This window comes from Leptidea sinapis, chromosome 43 (assembly GCF_905404315.1).
Source record: "Leptidea sinapis chromosome 43, ilLepSina1.1, whole genome shotgun sequence".
Lineage (NCBI taxonomy): Eukaryota > Metazoa > Arthropoda > Insecta > Lepidoptera > Pieridae > Leptidea > Leptidea sinapis.
This window is the reverse complement of record NC_066307.1, coordinates 544,973-564,859: the sequence shown is the minus strand read 5'-3', so window position 1 is coordinate 564,859 and position 19,887 is coordinate 544,973. Positions and strand designations below refer to the sequence as shown.

Below are 19,887 nucleotides of genomic sequence, written 5' to 3'. Positions count from 1 at the left end.
TAATATGTTAAGGTGAATTTGACATCAGCTAATGTAATACAAATTTTTGTGTGTTACAATCTTAATTTGTTTTTGCATTAAGTATTTACTAATCTACACTATTTATTTATGTCAATCTAAGTTTTTAACTGTATAATATAATTATTATAATTTGTATATACATTATAAATTATAATTTGGGTAGGTAAAGGATTATTATTACAAATGTGTATGGGTAAAAAAATATTAAAATAAAATCAGTTTTCTAATAACAATGTGATACGAAACAAATGATATATTTTTTCTATATGAAAAAACAAGTTCATTTTCGCATGAATTTCTGCGTACCTTTGTGAATCACTAATATTAATTGGAAAAACGTTACATTACGAGAACCAAAGGGAGGCTTTATTGCACCGGATGCCGGCTAAATCATGGGTACCACAACGGCGCCTATTTCTGCCGTGAAGCAGTAATGTGTAAGCATTACTGTGTTTCAGTCTGAAGGGCGCCGTAGCTAGTGAAATTATTGGGCAAATGAGATTTGACATCTTATGTCTCAAAGTCACGAGCGCAGTTGTAGTACCGCTCAGAATTTTTGGGTTTTTCAATAATCTGGAGCGGCTATGCATTGTAATAGGCAGGGCGTATCAATAACCATCTTCTGAACATCCTGATCGTCTCCCTTATTTTCATACAAAATAGGTATATATAACATTGCATTTTATAATTATTAAAAAGTTTTTCTTGACCCTGTTGATTGTTAGTTAAAACTCTATATAGAGCGTTACTTTGATGACACAGATATGTTTACACGAGTAATTACGAATGTGTGTTATTAAATAATTAACTGACGACAAAGTTATTATGTTTGTTTTATAAAATTACTTAATTGTCATATTATTGTGTATATTAGCATAGTTGTTAAGCTGCAAGAATCAGCATTGTGAAATATATTTAGATAAACATAATTAGAGTTATAGCACGCACCAAAATAGTCATTATGTATGTATCAGATACTAGCGCTGCGGCCTCGCTTTGCTTTGGTTATGAAGTCTCGTGCCAGATTTTAGCGAGACAACACGTCCTGAGGATGCCTCGTGTAGAGGCGAAACACGTGTCGAATTGTTTAAAAAACAAATATTGGCGGAATTAACACTAAAGAAAACTTAATTCATTTGTATAATTATGGATTTCCGCAAAGTAACGCCTAATTCAATAAATTTTCTTGGTTATGAAAATAAAATATAACCTGTTTTACTACCAGATTGCTTCTTTAACAAAAAAAATTATTCTTGATTCTATCTAATTGGGGGAACACTTCAGGGAATATAGGTATATATCTACCTGTAAAGTTTTTTTTCAACAATAACAGCTTTTGTCTACAAAAAGTATAATTTTGTGAAGTAAGACTGACAAAGAGAAAGAATTATAGATAATGTTGTAGCGAATAATTATTTGGTACTAGCTGACCCGGCAAACGTTGTTTTGCCATATAAAGTATAATTCACGCGATAGTTTTATAAGTAATAAAATATTGCCTATATTATAGCCTGTACATCATTTTGTTCCATTGTCAATAGTTTTTGCAGCGCACGCAAAAATAGGTTTTAGATTTTACACCTTGTGTTACAAAATAGCAATTTTATTACGGATCCCTAATTTTGAAAAAAAAAACATAGCCAATAGCCTTCCTCGATAAATGGACTACCCAACACTGAAAGAATCATTCAAATCGGACCAGTAGTACCAGAGATTAGCGCGTTCAAACAAACACTGCAGCTTTATAATATAAGTATAGATTATAATTTTCACTTCGCAACAAATCCAAATATGTATCCAAACTTCGCAGTTCTGTCTACCTCTAAATGCTGATAAACTATAAAAGGCAGTTATTTTCTCAAAATTGATTCCCTTAGAATTATTTTTGATGTAATTTCTAATATACTAGATACTACTACCGCTTTGGAAAAAAATATCGCTCTGAGAGAAAAGAAGCGACGCAAGAAACTCCTCACTCCCAGCATTCTTTTTTTGCGCCCTTTTTAATGAAATATACAATGTTGTACTATCATGGCTATTGCTATAAAACAATCATAATCTAGTCCCAAGCTGTCTGATCACTTAGATATTCAAATATGGAGTCAAAGGATTTACGACGGAGCCTTTTTTTAATAAAACATTTTATATTTATTTATAGATAATGCCTGAACAGTGGCTGTGACTTTATTATAAAAGTGTATACATTTACCCTTAAAACTATTAAGTACCTTATGAAGCCTACTAGAACTAGTTACAAGCAATCCCTTATTTCTAGTGTTATAATAATAAAAATCACTATTAAGAGCAAAATGGTGACGATTTTTGTGAACGTACCTATGTTAAAGTTTTCAAATTGTCTTAAAAAATCTGATTGACAAGTAAAGATAACAATAATATTTAAAACTATCAGAAGTTAGTTATATTTGACCAAACGATCCGACTTAAAATACAAATATAAGAGTGCACTTCAATATTGCATGAGTTAGGACCGGTTTGAGTTTGCACAACTAGGTATAGCGACTTGCTACGAGACACCGCGTGGAGGCTGCTTATTATAATAATAATTATATTGTCAACGGAAATAACCGATATTCAATACAAATCAATTGAAAGACCGTACCAAAGAATATATTTTTTACTCTCACGTTCTAAACACCACAGAGTACTTATAGTATAATATGATTATTTATTCAAACAAAACAAATCTTATAACTATTACAATACTATGACTACATAAAATTAAAACTATCATTACGTGGAAGGGTACCAAGAATACTGGCAGCATTTCCGCGTTGGATAGCTAGGCTGATCCGTTGAGCGAGATAGCTGCCAGCGCTTGGGTTTCCAGTAGCCTTATTGAGGCGCGAAGATAGTATTTTGAACATTCTCCGTGCCTCTGGGCCCCACGGGCCAAGTGTCTCGACACCAAAGGGCATAAAGATGTATGACTCACTGACACCAACATAATTGCGACGCTTGCCGTCTTCGGCAGTCGAAGCAGTAGCCCCAGCACCAACTGACGTAACTTGGACATGAGAAGGAGCCAGAGTATCGACGCAAGTCGCGTCCCACACCAGCTCCCTTCCCTGTGCCCAAGCCACCAGCGTCATTCCATCAGGACGCTTGCCATCGCGGCGGATTATACCATTGAAAGATCAAGTTAACAATTATTATTATTTCGTTTAACCGCCATTGGTGTCCGCGCGAATAGATTATATCTGAAGAATTTATTTACGATGTGTGTGGATGATGCAGCTACTGTACTGAATAACTTTTGTATTAAATTACATTTACTTTTTTGACTTACTCGTGTAAGACATTGACTATTTGACGTTTGAGTGTGTTTGTTGCATCATTTTACATATTATATTGTAATTGAAATGATTTGTAAGTCGATGGAAATGTAAATCTTGATATAAAAGAGTGGCAATGAGTTTCTTGCTAATTCTTCTCTTTAGCTCGACCCTTTACGAACTAGCGGTAGATTCAATAAGAAATATATTTTTTTTTGACATTCATAAGTGTCACTTCCGTGATCTACATGAATAAAGTGATTTTGATTTGATTTGATTTGAAGGTTTGCCGATTTGTTTATATACATATACTAATACAGACATAGATGATACGTACCTACGTAGGAACATCTATATTTTTTGTTCGATTATACCGTGAAAATTACTGAACCGATCAGAACAATACTTATACCATAAGATGCAGCGTAATTCGTATTTGTTTGTCATTATTTATCCGGAATCTATATTTTTTGCCTTAGAAATACATATTACTCACAATACACATAATTCAGTTGTTTTTTTTATGATAATACGGGACGAGACGAGCAGGATTTTCAGCTGATGGTAATTGATACGCCCTGCCCATTACAATGCAGTGCCGCTCAGGATTCTTGAAAAACCCAAAAATTCTGAGCGGCACTACAATTATAGCACTCGTCACTTTGAGACATAAGATGTTAGTTCTCATTTGCCCAGTAATTTCACTAGCTACGGCGCCCTTTAGACCGAAACACAGTAATGTTTACACATTACTGGTTCACGACAGAAATAGGCGCCGTTGTGGTACCCATAATCTAGCCCGCATCCTGTGCAAAGGAGCCCACTGGTAATGTCATTTCGAATATACAGGTATTTGTAAGTTAATAAAATCCAATCAAGGTTCCGGATAAGTAATCACCAACACATTATATACTAAAACCTTCTCTGAAACACGTTACATCTTGTGGTAACTTATACCACTCGGAATTATACTTAATAATTCCGATATTTTCTTTAGTTTTCGCAGTATAACACACCAAATATGGCCGTCTCTACATAATTTACTACATAAATTATAATAAGTTGATCAAATAATGCTGCAGATGTTTTTGACATTTACAAAATAAAAGCATATATATTGTAATTCGTTTAAGGAAATGAAACGATTGAAAACAGACTCCGGAGGTTGTATTATGTTTTGTAGAACCGGTTGGTGAACCGACGAGGCGAGTACTGCCTTTATTGGTGACTCGTTGCACTTTGGTTGCTAACTTTAAAGCTCACGAGAATTTTTATAAATTGTAACATATTATTTATATTATCTTATGAAAACTTTCTTCAATTCGTACTCCCTCTGTAATTCTTAGAAATCTGAGGATAAATTATACCCTATTATCCGTCAATCGTAAATCTTCAATGTCGACCATATAGCTTAGTGGTTAGTGACTCTGCCGATTATGCTAAAGATCCCGGGTTCGAATCCCGGTAGGTGGCAAGCATTTATATGATGAATATTTGATGATTGTTTCCGAGTCATGGATGTTTATGTGTATTAATGTATGTTCATAATGCATTTATGTATGTTTATGTATGTTTAAGTAAGTATATTGTATTAAATATATCGTTGTCTTGTAATCCATAACACAGGCTATATTAATTTGGGGCAAGATAATTTGTGTAAAAGTGTGTCAATATTATTATTATTATTATAATATTCATAGGTAAATACGAAGCAAATCTAAAGGGTTCATAAAGTAAATAAATAAATCGGAAGTGAAAAGCTGACATACATATAAAAACTAGGTACATAATATAATAACCTCCGACAAATGAGCACTAAAATATGGAAAAATAAACAAAAAAATATGATATATTTCGAGACGCAACAAAATAAGTAAAAAAACATGTTTTTAACATTCAAGTATCTCACCTTAAATGCGACTGTATTTGGAAGTTTTAAAATCCTTTGAAATAAAATGTTTTGTAATCAAATTTAAATCTCAACTTTCATCCTATTATGGCCTAAAATTCAGGTCACCTCTACTAAGGACGTCATAACCAACGAAATGTAAGAGAAAATCGTCCTAATTACAATCTGCTTGTGTAAATACTGTTTAAATTCTGATTTTTTAAGAAATTGTACGATTTTGTGTATTTGCATGTGAACAGTTGGCTCAGTTGGTTAGAGCACTGGCACGGCACGCCAGAGGTCGTGGGTTTGAGTCCCGCATCGTTCATAAAATTTTGTTTTTCAAAATTTTATTTGTATTTTAATCACAATCTAGCCTCAGACTTACAATCAATTTAATTTTAACTTAATTTACTTAGCTTAGTAAAACTAAGAAAGTGTATATTTAATATTAGCACAATTTTTGTCGTCTCTATTAAGGGGAAGACACTCTGTTCTTTACTTAAAGCTTAGAATATTTTATACGTCTAGATAGATATACTGTGACAGCTGTGAAAACGTTGAAAAAATTGAGTTTAAAGAACCTCTATTTTGAGTAACTACATTAACACTAACACAAAGTGTCATACAAATCGCGAGTGTAAGACGTAGCTTGTCACGCGAACTAATGTATCAAAACTGGCCTGTTTTTATCGGTTGTTTATCAGCAAGAGACTATCTAGACCATAGGTTCTCAACGTGGGCGATAACACCCCCTTGTGGGCGTTTCAGACTTTCGGGGGGGGCAGTAGAAGACCCAGAGAAAATTAGGGGGCATTGAGATGGCGCGGATGGGGCGTGGGTAGATTAAAAAATATAGTCTAAAAAGGCAAAAAATACATATTCTCGAAGTGGGCGGTGAGCAAAATAAGGTTGAGAAACTATGATCTAGACGTATATATTATGTAAGACTTAAAGCTATCATTATTCAGCTAATGATGGTGGTTTTTTCAACCTCTTGAGAATCACTTTTTTATATTTCTTAAACTATTAATAGTAGGGGCTACAAAATCGCTACGAATGCCACGTTATTATTTGTTGGTTTGAGTCGCAACTTGTTTGTAAAGCTGCCGCCGATGACTCATTCCATGCAACGGAAAATATACCTTACGAGTTGTTGGTTCTGCAGGCCTCAACTTGTGGCTAGCATGACGCATTGGTTCACTTGCAGCTGAGTCAAACGCATTGAATATTTTTAACTTTTTGTCTAGCCGGTGACACGCTTGCAAATTAATAAGATTGCTTGAGTCATTGAGGAAAATACTACATTGAAACCAAGCTATACAAAGCAGATTTTCGTTATAACTTTACCATTGTTAGATCTTGTAATAAAAAACACAGCCCATCAATGAAAGTCACATATAATTCAAATATTTATGCACCATCCCTCTAAAATTTATTAAAATTCGAGCCAAATGGGCAAGAGGCTCGTGTTATGGAAAGTTGTGAGGCAACCCACCAAGGGGGGGGGGGATGATGCATTGCTGGCCTTTAAGTTTACTGTAAGTTTGAAGGAACTATTACCTTTTACGAACTATTTTATTTAGGTGATTTACATTCAAGGGCCTTTTTTTGGTAGTTTTACTAAAATACGTATATTGTTCTTAAATTTATTTCTAGCTTGACATATATATATACATATATATATGTATTGTGAAGGAAGGGTCAGGATGTTTATCAACTTGAATGTCTCCCGAAGTGAGTCTTTTGGTCGCATATTATAAATTGTTCTAATAGGAGACCTCCCTAGGAGGAATCCCTCTATTGGAGCACAAAAATACTATGAACATCCGTAGCATTTCCCCACAATAACAAACCGCATGACATAATGCTATGGAAGTACGTAAAATAGACCAAACCAGCTGTATTCACATTATTTAGGGCACATTACTTTGTGACCCGGAAGCACCCGTCTTTATACTTGACCCATTTCCCAACGTGTCAAACAACTGAGTAGCAGGACAGAGGAGCGCCAGGACTTTGATTAATTAAAACAATAAACAATCATACCTCATGTCCGAGCTGTCACGCCATTTAAGGCTTTATCGTGACGCACAGTCAGGGCGAAATCATGTTGATATTTCAAAATCTTCCGTGAATAATTCTCTGTATCCTTAGGATATTGTTCGTCGTTTTCTGGGTTCAGTACCCACAGAGGTTCCATGAATCCTATTACTAAAACTCTGCTGTCTGCCATATCTCAAAAACGGGCAACATTTAGCAAATTTTTGATTGAGCAGACTTTGAAAATACCTCTATAACAACTATTAATTAAACGGTGAGTGTTTAAATGAATGTGAAATATAACGAATTGTACTGTAGTTGAAATTCTTTAAGTTCTTTTATTTTTAAATATGTACGTATTTAATTTTAAGCGGCTTCACACACAGATCTATAAGCTTCTTAAAGTTTAAGCGTGTGTTTTTATATTGTAAGCTATAAACTCTTAAATAAATATTATAAAAAAAACTAACGTTATACTATAGCTGAAAGTGACGTCTCAGGATCATTAGATACCGACAAGGAGTTATCACTTCAAAAACCAAGATACATATCTATGTATCTTGGTTTTTGAAGTGAGCTTGATTTGAGTGAGTAGCACAGTATATCTAGACGTATAAATAAAGCTGTGAAAACGTCGAAAGAAAAGGTTGAGGTTGACTGGTAACCTCTATTTTGAGCAAAGCACGCACACTAACACAAATCATATTACGAGTGTAAGGCTATAGATCTATAGAGCGAACATAACTTTGCTCAGACTTTACTTATGTAAAACTTAGCTGAGTATAATAAAACGCACACTCGACTTTTGCATTGGCCTGTCTTAGCTTAAGCTCAGCATGATATATAATAGCTTTAAATGTATACACTTTTATAATAAAGTCCCAGCCACGGTTCAGGCATTAATAAATTAATAAATTTAAATGTTTTATTAAAAAATGGCTCTGTCTTGAATCCTACTACTCCACAGCTGAATATCTAAGTTATCCGACAGCCTGGCACTATATTATAAAATATATATATATTTTTATTGAAAATAGCGCAAAAAAAGAATGCTGGAAGAGTTTCTTGCGCCGCTTCTTCTCTCTCAGAGCGCCATTTGTTTCCGAACCGGTAGTAGTGTCTAGTATATTAGATATGACATCAAAAAGAATTCTGAAGGAATCAATTTTAAGTAAATAAATGCCTTTTATGCCCTAATTTCACAATATGTCAATCGACTATAAAAATGCAATGAAAGATAACGCTAAGCTTAAACTTAGCTAAGTTTTACGTGAGTAGAGTTAGATCAAAGTCTAAGTTCGATATATAGACGCGGGACTCGAACCCACGACCTCTGGCTCTCCCTGCGATTGCTCTCCAACTGAGCTAACCATTAACCGTGAAGCCACAACCTGAGAGTTGAACAAAGCATACAACATTTTATTTCGATACGTCACTCGAACGGTTAGGTCAGTTGGGAGAGCAACTCGCACAAAACGCGAGAGGTGGTTAGTTCGCAGTCCCGCATCGTTCATAAAATTTTGTTACCAAATTTTATTTGTGTATCTTTGATATTGTTTTAGTACAAACGTTTTTAAAAGACCATCTTGATATTATATCTTGTACGATGATAAAGGAGTTGTTAGTTAGTGTGCCTGACTTACGCTTGACCGTGTGTTCATCACCTCCTCGCAATGCTACAACATATTATTGTACAGAACACGGCAGCTATAAGTGTACCGTCTCGGTCCGCGCCCCGTGTCTCGCCCTCCCCAGCGATGTTCCGCTGACTGCAGTCTCGAGACGACATTCCGATTTCTAGCTCGGTATTACTTTACACTGTTATTTGTCACTGATACGACTCATTTTCTTGTTTCGCGTCTACATTTCAAGGTTATAACATCCGTTTAATTTGAAACTCTTTGCTATAAATTTTCTTCTTATACTTTTGTTATTTTGTGCGACTCTAAAGACACTTACGCTCATGCTGGGTACATAAATAACTTTCTCCCGTCTTCTAGGTCCATCATCCGTAGTTCAATCCTAAGCATGCATTGATATCAATCCAGGTTTTTCTGATTCTTTCGTCGAATTCACTCCTCTGCCATATTTGGTTTGAACATCCGCGTTTGCGTTTTCCTGAAGCGTTAGTAGTCAATAGTTTGGCTTGGGTTATTATGGTTGAAAACCCGTTCAATACCGAAATACCGCGGGTATATTCGAAGGCACCGGTTAATATCGTATATGATACTAACCTCGATAACCTTCTCATCTACCCTTTTGATACATTTCTCTTAACGTATGTAAAACAATAATATTTAAAAACAGTATAGCTAAAATATCGCTTCTATACCACACGTTTTGTGTGGAAAATTAATCCGAATGTATTTCGATTACTTTATCAGATTTATTTTTTGCATCCCCATCATACATCAGTGCTTCAGCCTTTGAAAATGATAAAATGGTAAATAAATAAAAATAGGATGAAACCTATTGGAAAAGGAAGAGAATGTAATAAAAATGAAAGGAAAAATAAATTTCGGGGATCTGAGTTCGGGAAGTGGAAAAGGGGGAGCGTTAAAGGGTAAAAAACGGTTTATCTCGATGTCCGGCAAAACTACAAGTCCTTTGGAAAGAAGTCAAATGACAAAGTTGTAGGTAATAAAAAGATCTACAACTTTTGTCTTCACACTTTTTTCACATAACCTCAAAAAATGGTGAAAAGTTTATTATATTCTCTACCATTTCTAATGGGTTTCATCCTACTATTATTTTTTTTGGTTTCCAAAATTATTTATTAATAGACCCTGGTCTATTATTCCTTATCCTTCACTCGAAATGTTTCTCTGTGTACATTAATTATACAGCTGTCATTCTGACATATGAAACAGTGCGCCTAGGTTAACTAGATTTCTTTTTATCGAGATTCTATTATTAGTGTGCTAGTTTTTGCTGGAGCCATTAGTTAACTTTCTAACATTTCGTAAAGTCTCACACTCATTACAGTCAAACAGTTTTTAGAAAAATATCTCACACTGTTTTTTTTTTTTTGAAAATCAATTTCACGGTCGATTAAAAACATCTGATAGAAAGCCACCGAATGTTAAAATTTCTATAAATATTTTTATATTAGTGTAAATACCTATACGCAAATTAAAATATGCCTACTACTCCTTATAATTAGATAAATCTATTATCTTTCTTTCCGATTCCTATGTTCACTGGTTGTCCCCAGGATGACTGGTCGGTCTTAAGTCTTTTGAAGTTTTATCATTTGACAATAAGTGGCTCTACCCATTCCAGTACAGTACCGCTCAGAATTCTTGAAAAATACAAATTTCTTAGCGGCTAAGTAATTGAAATCTCAAATCGTAATACCACTAGTTTTTCTTTATTATTGAAAAGTGATATTAATAAATTACTGACAAAAGAGGGGATAGGATAATATTGCCGTTGCAATTTAAATTAATTGGAAGTTATCCAATGTTGAATCTTCCCATAAAGTAAGTACTCATTAATTTAAGCACCAGCTTTTCAAACTTATAAAAGTGTTGTGATTGTAACTGTAGAAAATTAAGAATAAATAAAAGGATGTTGTGTTGATGGGTGTCTTCTGCCAGGGGTGAACGAACTCCTTGTGTTTTTAAACTTTGAATGTTAAGAAACTGAACTTTAACTTATTTTTATAAATAACATTGTATCACTTAATCTACACTTGTAAATATTTACGAGTTATATCGCTTAGATAGAGAAACTTCAGAGCAGATCGGATTCTTTTCAGATAACTTTTTAATTATGATTAATTAATGGTGGGTTGTATATTTTAATGGTAGGTAGGTACTTTATTTAAATAAGGGATTGCTTGTAACTAATTTTAGTAGGCTTCATAAGATACATAATAGCTTTAAGGGTAAAAGTATACACTTCTATAATAAAGTCCCAGCCACTGTTCAGGCATTATCTATAAATAAATTTAAATGTTTTATAAAAAAAATGGCTCCGTCGTAAATCTCTGTCTATACTCCACAGCTGAATATCTAAATGATCGCACAGCCTGGGACTAGAATGTGATTATTTTATAGTGATAGAAATGACTGTACAATATTGTATATTTTTATTGAAAAGAGCGCAAAAAAAAGAATGCTGGGAGAGTTTCTTGCGCCGCTTCTTCTCTCTCAGAGCGCCATTTGTTTCCGAAGCGGTAGTAGTATCTAGTATATTAGAAATGACATCAAGAATTCTAAAGGAATCAATTTTGAGGAAATAAATGCCTTTTATGCCTTTTTATGCCTTCTCACTAGCGTTATATTAGTGAGGATGCTAATATTGCTAGAAATAATAATTTTGTGTAGCACTAGAGAATTTAAACCAAAAAAAGAAAGTAAATATAATAAGTCACTTCTTTCACTTTGATAACATTTAAAATTAAACAATTCAACTGAAGTCTAATTTGATTTCCATTTATATAATCTTATATAAGACCTCTTCGCGTCTCCTATGTCTGTACGCATTGAACTCAAAGACAACAATTCGCATTTTCATTTGGATTTCACCAATGACCCATGCGTTTTCGATTCATAAGGAAATTTAATCCATAGAAACTGCCGATAAAACAGAATTTTTAATTAGAGACATTGATTGTTCAAGGAAGAGTTTTGCTACTAATTCTAACTTGTTTTTTTAAAGATTTTCAAAGGCCTTTACTAATTCATAAAATCCATAAAAGAGTGTGGTAATGAATGCCTCCTGCTAGTACCATCTGCAGTGATGTTACTACTTGCTCTGTGAAATTGTTTATTAAACAAGTCCTTTTTTACTTTAAATATGCTTACCATCTTTGCTGTAAATGACAGTGCGTCAAAATCTTCTAATAAGTTTTTGTGACAACCCTAGCATATTTTTAATGTCTAGACGTCGAGACAGAACAGACAGACAGATCTAGAAATACAGCGGCATGAAGAATAAGAATTTATTTATATGGAGAAATAGAATTTAATAATGCATCAAATTTTAAATGTTATTATGTTTAGGCAAATATCTTTGAAATGGAAACATACATACATCCCTTGGGAACGAAGTTGCAAAAGTCGCAAACTTTGGCAATACTGTAAAGTACTTAAATAAAATGTTACAAATAGCCATAGAATAAGAACTGCTATTTTTTGTAAAGTTAATATAAATAACACGTTTATAATCACCGTTTAAAATAACATGTTAAAGCCGCGTTAATATACAATCGTTAACATCTAATTTGTTCTTAATTCCATTTTTAAAATTAAGTACAATTGTCATAAAAAGCCGGTACTTTTCCTAAAGGTCGACTGCCAGTGGCTACAAAGTTGTGTATTGGTTGACAGAGATAAAACATCTGATTTCTAGCTCGCAGCAACCTTACCAAGAAATGCTTTTAGAGCAGCGGCTGCCTGAACCTGTATTTATAACTGGCTTATCATTTATCAGTGCAACCTTATCTGAAATTATGTTACTTTTTTGTTTCATATATCGCGTTTTTGCTAAATGTATAATTTTTTAATGAGGCTATAAAGCTGAAGTGTTTGAATTTATTTAAAAAGAAAACAATTGTGTGGTTTTATGAAACCAGGATGCAAGTGAATCTTTATCAGCATAGTAATCAAATTGTATTATTATATTATCGTTTACTTATTCATAAAATAAAAATGTAAACAATTTCTTTTTTTTTAAACCCTAACTTCTGGGACTAATTTCCTCTCGCGTTCCATGCGAGCGCTCTTCCCCTGAGCCAACCTTTCGAGTGACGTAATGTTCATAAATTATAGGTTGTCTTCGAGCCAGGGTTGAACCAAGACGTAAAAGAGACATAAAAAAAACCTTTTACACAATATTACGACAGTTTTTATGAGAAGAAGAAAAGTGACGAGATCAGAAAGAGGTTCACCTGATAGACTGTAAGTTATAATATGATTATAATACAGCACCGCTGAGGGTTTTTAAAGAACCTAGAATGTCCAGGTTACGAGGAGCCTTAATTATACTTCTATACTTAAGAGAAAGTAAATCAGGAAAGATTTAGTCTCCAACACGCAAATACAATTTCAACCACACCTAGTCCTGAATTGTGCCTATTTTGCTATCGCTACTCTGGAGTCCTACTCACTTCACATATTGTTTGTCGACTTTACTTTTCTTGAAATTTTCTAATGAATGAAACTCCCAGTTTTAGTTACTCTGTCGCGATTGAATTTATCTTAGATTTACAGAAGACTGGCGGCATCACCATATTTGCTGTATCAAAACAAACATAGACACAAGTGAAACAGAGAACACTTACTACACAGAGAATAATAGAAAGACGAACCCTGAAAACTGACATAAGTCCTGAAACTCAAGTGGCAACAGATGGAACAAATTATGTTACGCTATAAAGATAATCGAAAGATATTAAAATCAAATATTTTTATTGAATGTACGAAATCGTACTCATATACAGACAAATATACACAAATAGCGTTCAATAAGTATTGAACTTGAAAATTTACCACCCCTTAGTTGATAATAATTATTTTCCTAAGACCTGAGAAGAACGGGCACAAGAAACTCAGTGGAGTTCTTTTTTTTAAATAGCATTTCATTACAATGAAATTGATTAATTAAACAGTCAGGGTGGTTACTCTATTCCCAAGGTGTGATATAATTTATGTTATAGCAACCTTTACCACATAAACGTTTTTTAAGAATTCTTATGAATTTCGCAACACCAGTGCTCCGTACTCGTATAGGTACTTTCCAGGATCATGTTATCCAAGCATATACCATTCAACATAGGATTTATTTACTAAATTGACTTAAACATAAGATAAAATGGACTAATATTAGGTAAAAGAAGAATTGGAAGACCAATCAAATGTTTTAGCAGTGGGAGGCTGTTTTGCTTAGGATGCCGGCTAGATTATGGGTACCACAACGGCACCTATTTCTGCCGTGAAGCAATGGCTCACAATTTTTGGGTTTTTCAATAATCCTGAGCGGCACTGCATTGCCAATGGGCAGGGCGTATCAATTACCATCAGCTGAACGTCCTGCTTGTCTCGTCCTTTATTGTCATTAAAAAAAAGATAAATAAAATATAAAGAAAAATTATGTACTCGTACAATCCAAAAACATTATAAACATTGTTATTTAATTATAGTTTATATTATTATTTTAGTTAATAATAAATAATAGTTGGTTGTAACAACATTAACTTTAATTATGTGTTTTGTTGTTGATGTATTTTTAAGATTAAGTAAGTAAAAAACCATGTCAGTAACCTAAAATTCATATTTTGTTTATGTTATAAATGTTGGTTTGTCAAAAATAGAATTACCTAATACAAGATGGCGTTTGTTGAACTGTATTTAATTTCATTAATAATATTCACGAAACAGAATAACAGGAACACTTTTGAAATAACATAACAAAAATTTACATAGTTTTCTCCGCTTTGTAATCGGGAAGTGGGGTGTTTAATTTTATTGGAAAATAGAAACTGTGGGCTTTTCAATCCGTATAATTTAATTTTCCCCTTCAAACTTTGGCTCTCTGGTGAATGTTTTGTAATGGGTAATTGAGGTTTAATATTTATTAACATAGAACTGGTGCTTTGAAGTAATACACTTACGAAGTTTCTCTGTTATAAGGTCAATGATATTTTGTGCTAGTTGGTAGTAAGTTATTAAATTATGATTCTTTTCTTTAATTACAATACGATTAATCAATAAATACCATTTCAAGCAAATAAAAACTCAAATCGTTTCTTACACACAAAATCACAGATTTGAGAAAAAAATAATTACTCCGTGTCACCTTATATAACAGTGAGGCACCAAAACAAGCCGGTAAACGTGTAAATACATAGCCCCACGCACACTTACACTAATACAAGCCGATCGGCCGCCATTATGAGATTTGCCACCGTCTGTGACAGATCAGTTTGCGTCGCAATAAAATATTTTAAAAATGCCGTCGTGGGTTGTGAAAACGAGTAAAACAATAATATAAAAGTATTTGTGGATATATGATTATTTAAGGGAGAAAAAATTTTGTAACTGGTATACCCCGTAACCGCACACACAACTAGCATAACGGTGCTTCACTTGCGAATATCACGGCGCGGAGTCCTTCTTTTTTTACTAGTCCGTGGAAACAAACATATAAAAAATATAAATTTATCACCTTCTTCTCTTTTCGGTCAGTTGAAAACAGTATTTTAGATTTTTAAGAAGTGTACATATACAATTATTATAGTATTTATTAAGTCACATAATAGATATAGATGTTAATGCTTTCATGGTTAAAACCAATAAGAGCTCATTCGTGATTTAATTTTATGAGACAAACATAATATTATAATAAACATAATTGTAAGGTCACGACTACACGAGATATAATCTGGTCACGGCTGAAGAGGCTCTATACTTTAAGATACGCATTATTATATTTTTATATTCATAATTTAATATTGTTTGTTTATTCAATTTAAAATTTAATTTTAATTAAATTTTTTCAAACGCGTTTTTACTAACTTCCGTACACAGAGCTCGATTTCAGTGTCACATTAATGTGTCATAAATCAAATAAAGTAGGTAAATTGCATTATACTTGAAATATCTCATTTTTTCATACAGCTCATTCGGAAGGCAGATTTTCTTAGAGAAGAAATAGCAAGAAACTCTAAGCTTGCTCTATTCAAAACAGAATGGTATTACAAGTTCTTATTTTCAATTAAATTTACAAATCATTTCAATTACAATATATCCAAAGTATTGCAACCAAAATACTCAATCGTCAATTACTAAATGCCTTACACGAATGCCTTAAGTCAATAAAATGTTAATAAAACCATAGTTAAAGTTAATGAGTACATACATACCGTAAATAAAATAAAGGCATTATACGAGCATTTTATTAGCTAATATATATGAAAAATATATAATAACTTTAATTCAAAAAAATAAAGAAAATAAAAGAAATAAAAAATCATGAAGCAGATTTCCTGCTGAGAGGATTATCCAGCCACCACAAGTAGCGCCTCTTTATTATTTGTAGCGAGCTAGTCTTCGCCTCCGTCGACCATATTTTATTGAAGGGAACGACCCACCCCACGTCACGGCCACAAGCAGTGGCATTAAGCGAGCATGACAATGCCTGTCACGAGAACTCTACCAAATTACAAAAGAATATGTAGATGCATATTATAGCAATACTCAGTAAATGCCTAATGTGAAGCAGGCTTGTTTCTCAATAAATTAGCGTATAACGATACTAAGTAAATATACATAGAGTACATAATATACTATGTGACATTTGAATCTATTCTACGTTGCAAGGGCTTGCAATAATCCGATGATTTTAAAAACAAACATAATTATATCCAAGCAAAATTCATTCTTTATAGTTACACTGTCATTATGCTAAAGTAAGGAATATGAACTTAGGTACTTATTTGATGTTTATATATATTACGTATAATTTAATACGTAAGTATCTCTATAAATACTCTGTGGTATAATGCATAAACTTTTCAAAGTAATACAAAATGGAACATTTTTTAGAATATCAAATTATTATCAAACGTGTTCTAAATACAGTAAAAATCACATATAAGCTCGGACTAGTAAAAAAAGAAGCACTCCGCGCCGTGATATTAGCAAGTGAAGCACCGCTATGCTAGTGTGTGTTCGGTTACGGGGATACCAGTTACACAATTTTTTCTCCCTTAATAATCATATATCCACAAATACTTTTACTTACACTGTTTCACAACGCACAACGGCATTTTTAAAATATTTTATTGCGACGCAAACTGATCTGTCTCAGACGATGGCAAACCTCATAATGGCAGCCGATCGGCTTGTATTAGTGTAACTGTATGCGTGTGGCTATGTATTTACACGTTTACCAGCTTGTTTTGGTGCCTCACTGTTACGTAAGGTGACACGGAGTCTTTATTTTTTTTCTCGTCCGTGGATATAAGTAGATTTTTATATATGTTTATGATAATAATATTGCAACACTTTTACACAAATTACCTTGCCCCAAACTAGGCATAGCCTGTACTATGGGTACAAGACAATGATATATTTAATACGATAGACTTACTTAAACATACATAAATACATATAAACATCCATGACTCAGAAACAAACATTCAGATTCATAGTATTAATGATTGCACCTTCCGCGATTCGAACCCGGGATCTCTACCAAAAAAAACCATTTCCTCAATCACTGTCAGCCAACGGCTATATAATGGTGATGGTATACATGGAAGCATGGATACCTCACAGTCACCATTAGGCTAGTCCAATGCCATAGTGTCCTTTTTCAAGCCGATACAAAAATATCCATTATAAAAATTTACGTATTTGTTCATTTGTTACAAATAATAAAAAAAAAACATTAAAATCGGCCGCGGCGCCCGCTAACGATCCTAAAGGTATCGTAAAACATCGTAATAAGCTTCTTAAGGTCCGGTCCGGAGGGGTTATTACCACAATTACGCAAATTGTATGCAAAGTGCAATTAAGCGAGCGAAACCAGTTCGACAAATTTATTAACACGATACAGAATGAACAACTTGTGCTATAAAAAGTTTGTTGATGAGTTTTTACGTAACAATAAGTAGATGATTTTTGTGTAACGAATTTTTTTATTCATCATTCATCATCATTTCAGCCGGAAGACGTTCACTGCTGGACAAATGTCTCCCCGTCAATGCTTGTGTTATTATTTACTAAGAGCATTGGGAACTAAACCATTCGTTCACATCTAAATACAATAGAATATTGAAATTATTTCGATTATATTAAATTAATATTGAAAATACTCGATTTCGACAAGAACCGTTAGGTTTATTGAGAAAAAATTCGTAATATACTTTCGAATTTTATTTTATTATTCGTATCTTTTTCCGAAGTGTTATGCTTTATGTCTCCGTGTTTTAGTTATGTATCTACCTACTGAAAACCTAAAGCTATATATATAACTTAAGCAGTAATAAATTGAATAAAAAAGACCAGAATAGAAAAAAAATAATAGATATTTAAATGATTAGTCTTATATAATTACAGATTTAAAGGCAGTTAAGTACGACAGGTATATTATGATGACTCGTAAGTCTGACTTTAGATCTTAATTTATTCCATTAATTTATGCCGATTCATTAAATCTATACTAATATTATAAAGCTGCAGTGTTTGTTTGTTTGTTTGAATGCGCTAAACTCTAGTACTACTGGTCCGATTTGAATGATTCTTTCAGTGTTGGGTAGTCCATTTATCGAGGAAGGCTATAGGCTATGTTTTTTTTTTCAAAATTAGGGATCCGTAATAAAATTGCTATTTTGTAACACAAGGTGTAAAATCGAAAACCTATTTTTGCGTGCGCTGCAAAAACTATGGACAATAGAACAAAATGATGTACAGGCTATAATATAGGCAATATTTTATTACTTATAAAACTATCGCGTGAATTATACTTTATATGGCAAAACAACGTTTGCCGGGTCAGCTAGTATTTTAATATTTCCAGAGTTGAGGGAGATTACTTAAAAATGAAAATAGTTTAAGTCAGTTGAAATAAACAATTTTCATTATTTTGTTTGTTAATAATAAATAAATATTGTATAGATTATTTTAGTGCGTGTAAATTGTATGGTTTATATTAAGATAAATTATTTATTTAATATCATATCTTAACATATTATAACCTTAAATAAATTATACGTCTAGCTGAACTTTTAGCCTCTATTTTTAACAACACACACAGACAAACTTAGTGACATACGTATCTCGAGTGTAAGATGTAGCTTGTCACGCACACTAAGGTAATAAACCTGGCCTGTTGTTATGCCTAACAAAACTCTATCGAGAAGTATAAATCGTCTTAGTCTTAGTATTTAACTTATAAATGTCTGATTTAAAATTAACATCGTGTACAAAATCACTGATTGACTCGACTCTCATTTGACAGTTTTATTTTTTAAAGTGTTCCATCGCTGGAAAGTCAAACCTTTAGCCATACAGCCACGCCGTATGTAGAGTATGATAGAGTCGAAGCAGGAGGATGTTAGAAACAAAGGTTGTATATGAATGAGGCTTCTTCCGGTGCTCTGTGGTGTTATATCTTTGATATAAGTGAGCCATTGTTACCGCGGCCTTCTAGTGCCTTTCACTGTTTTGTAACTGTTCAGACAATTTCAAGACCGACATTAATCAACTCATCCTAAATTGTTTAGATGGTTGCGATTTGTTGTTTCAAATTATATGTATTTGTGCTACATTTGTTTGTGATTTAATAGCATAGTGTGGCATTGGATTTATTTATTTATTTATTAACTGACACACCGACAGCATTACATACAAAACATTAAAAGAATTACGGTCTTAAGGTTTTTTTTTGCGCCCAAACAAAGGGAAAGGGCTACCCTCCGGGATAACGACAGGAGGGAGGTGGTGAATGCGCATGCATACCAACGCAGCCTAATTCTGCGTTGGTTATGTGGGACTCACGTGAAAACCTAGGTGCCTACCCACTAAACACCACCTGCAGTTGGCTTTGGGCAGGTGCCCTCTAAGCCTTCATCGAAGGCGACCTTCTCTTGGGGAGAGAGAGACGCAAGCGGCACTCCCTATGGAGTATCCG

At 33.5% G+C, this 19,887-nt stretch overlaps 1 protein-coding gene and 1 non-coding gene across 2 annotated transcripts in view; both read left to right on the top strand.

Moving 5' to 3' along the window:
- Positions 1-19,887, top strand: part of LOC126977039 (uncharacterized) — a 74,863-nt gene that overhangs the window by 7,092 nt on the left and 47,884 nt on the right. The gene's annotated exons all lie outside the window — the stretch shown is intronic.
- Trnaa-ggc (transfer RNA alanine (anticodon GGC)) lies at positions 5,457-5,530 on the top strand. Its single transcript has one exon. It is a non-coding gene; the product is annotated as a tRNA-Ala (tRNA).